Source organism: Gavialis gangeticus, unplaced genomic scaffold (genome assembly GCF_001723915.1).
Source record: "Gavialis gangeticus isolate Ggan-Ray unplaced genomic scaffold, GavGan_comp1, whole genome shotgun sequence".
Classification (NCBI taxonomy): domain Eukaryota; kingdom Metazoa; phylum Chordata; order Crocodylia; family Gavialidae; genus Gavialis; species Gavialis gangeticus.
The window spans coordinates 46,605,237-46,608,470 of record NW_017728996.1 but is presented as its reverse complement, the minus strand read 5'-3'; the positions used below and the strand labels follow the sequence as shown (position 1 = coordinate 46,608,470).

At 44.1% G+C, this 3,234-nt stretch overlaps 1 protein-coding gene across 2 annotated transcripts in view; it reads right to left on the bottom strand.

Annotated features, from left to right (window-relative positions):
* The window catches only part of HMG20A (high mobility group 20A), a 120,128-nt gene that overhangs the window by 110,412 nt on the left and 6,482 nt on the right, over nucleotides 1-3,234 (bottom strand). The window lies entirely within an intron of this gene.

The window sequence follows — 3,234 nt, the reverse complement described above, 5'->3', positions numbered from 1 at the left end:
ATTGTGTGCGCGGGGGGGGGGGGGGAGGGAAGGAAGAAAGAAAACCCACAAACATCTCTCAAGTCCTGCCCAACAAACCACACATGTATCATGAACATTTGCTTTCCACACACTAATTTACTATGGAAGTAGAGCAGAGGTCGATAATGTTTTTGAGCAGAGTGCCAGAAAAAAATGTAACATCTAGATGTTGATGTGCCAGGAGCAGATGGCCAGGGAGCCATAAGGGGTCTGATCCTTACCATGGCAGCATAGCTCTGGCCCCTTCCCCACCATCTACCCCGAGGTGCATGTACACCTGTTGGCAGCAGTGAGCCAAGCCAGGGTTTCATGGACCCCAGTGCAGCCACTTGCAGCCTCATGGCTGCCTGCCACAGCCAGCCCAGGATCTGGGCAGGCCTCTGCCACCCACCATGGAGCCCAGGATGCTCCCAGAAGGCAGTACGGAGACTTCAAGCAGCTGTACCAGGAACCGTAGACAGACTTGTTGCCAGTGGCAGGTGGACAGGGACCTCAGGGTGGACAACGGTGAACAGGCTAGGACTGCACTGCCACAAGGATTGGGCCTCCCATGGCTTCCCTGTTTTTTACCGAGGGCTGGCATGCAAAGCAACATGTCTTCATGTGCCACACACTGGCATGTGCTGGGGGTGGCTGATCCCTGAAGTACAGAAATTAAACTATGCAACATGAGTTTTTACAATGTCATGCTTCTTCACTAGCATTCTAGTAGCTCTTGCATGTTACCATGGCTTCCGAAATCATATCCCAGATGCAGAGTGCCCCAGTAAGCTGCTCTGTGAATGCTTCTGAACCGCACTGTGGGAGAATTTATCTTTTCTTTCCAGGGACTTTGGCTAGAAGTGATACAAGCCCAGAAACTCCTTAAGTGAACTAGTTACAGTTTGATACATTCCAGATTTCTGTATGTGACATTAAGTACTATCAGAGGCAAGGCATGTAACTAACCTACAGGAAATACCTGTACCAAGTGCTGACATTAATATAATCTACAAGCAAAGGAAGATTCAAGTGGCATCCCAACTGCCTACTCCTCTGAATAATTGACTTGCCTTGGCAAATAAGGAGGTTTACCTTGCTAACTTCTGAATTTAAAAATTTTAATAAGTATTTCTAGCTCTAATAGTCATAATCTTTCAAGCATGAAGCAAGTGTATCAGTATAGAGATGCCTTTGTAAAATAGCTCCTCGGTCTCTGGTAATCATAACTTTGCCGTGTTGCTGGGAAGCAAATATCCTGCTCAGCTTCTCTCTTTTTATTCAGAAGTTTGTGGGCTTCAGTGAAACTGTCAAGATAGCTTTCCAAGAAGCAGGTCCTTGAAACTGATGCTATCAACCACCAAAAGTAGGGGGGTTATCCAGAGAAGGAACTCCTCTCAGAGAATGAAGTTGGAAGTAGAGGTGCACCACTACATGGGTCCATATCATATCAGCACTGATAAAAGGGAAATTGACATTATTGGCAAATCGACTTTGTTTGGCTGACGTAGTTAATAATGCTGCCAATAAATGGCATATGCATGTGCACAGCCGCAGCACAGCACACAGGTGGCCAGGAGCACAGCCCTACAGTGTGGAGAGAAGTGTCTGGTTGGTAAATCTGTTGTGGAGGAAAGGGCATAGGGGAAGGAAGCGGTGTGGGGGGCAGACAGAGTCCACCACATCCCTTCCCTCTCCCCACAACAAACTTACCAGGTGGATGCTGCTCTCCATGCTGCCGGGCTGCATATCAGCAATCAGATTGGTATTGGCTGACATGGCTGGTTAAAAATGGGCCGTCAGTATTGCCCCCCCCAAAAAACCCACCATCAGTGCACCCCTAGTTGAAAGAGATGGAATAAAAACCAAGAGCATGAAGAACAGAAAAAAATGGAGGTCTCCTACTTCACAGAAGCAAAGACATTCTAGACAGAAGGTTAGAAAGCAGATTACATTCTTACTACCCCCACCCCCTCCTTCTAAGAGATATGCTGATAAAAAGCCGAGCCCCACTTAGGGATAGCAGATACCCACCTAGTAGAAATCTCAGTCTCCTTGCACAGCCAGCAAAGCAAAATGAATCAGGCTTTTTGCCAGATTATTGCCTCTGGGCCCAAATACAAGTCCACACACTTCATCTTCCACATCTGCTTTTGGATAACAGAGCTGGTTCTACAATGAAAAAAGCACCAGTACTTTTTTTTTGAACCCTAGGTTGAAATGTTTAAGATTATTCCATATCCTCTACTTTAACCACAATAATAGTTTTCCTTAGGATCAGATAAGCCAAGGTCGATCTTCAGATCTATTGGAGACTCCAAGAGACATGGGAATGTCACTTTCTTCTATTTTAAAATAACTACGATCTTTGTTAATATTTGCAAAGTATTTTGTGATCATTAGATAGATGAAGCTATAAAACAAAGTATTTTTAGTGTTGCCAGTTGCCAGTTTAGTGTTGCCAGTTCTGGCAGCAAATGTTTGATGCAAATATAGTGTTAGAAAAATATGAAAATAAAAATTATATTGAGTTTTCACTTTGAATAAAAGCAGGTGACCTGCACATTGCTACACGTGGGTCTGTCAATGTCTTCGGTGCTGTCATGAAAACAAGTCCTTGTTCACAATATTTTTTAGTTTATACTTTTTAAAAAAATCACACACCATTCTACAGTGACACTAAGTGTGATCTAGTGAACATGCAGAGCTCTGAAGTTCTATTCCCAACTTTGTTACTGATTTCTTATATAGTCTTTAAGGAAGTTAATCTACCCAAATGCCTCAGTTTTCCCTCATCTGCAATATAGGGAGGGATAAGGTTATGGGGAAGGTGGGAGGGGTGGCATAATTATCAGATACCTGCAAGCAAGCAGTCAACTTTACACAAGTGATAAATATAATTTCCTTCCCTTCACCCAATTTCAGACAGTAGTCCCAGTAGTAATGGCACTGTCCAACTTGTCTGGAATAGCGAATCTGGTGAACTCCTAATAGGAACCAGCATTTCATATCAACTTCCAGACAGAAGGAACTCAATTTAAACCCGATGCCCCTCTCAGATTATTCTCACTTCCACTTGTTTTCTCTGTATACCATAGAACATCCTGACTGCTATGAAGTTGCAAGTGGACTTATTTCTACCCCTTCTGGCTGATACAAGATTGGTACAACTCCACAACTCACTCTCTGCTGAAAGCTGTTTTGATTTTTTTTTTGGGGGGGGGGGGGGGGGGG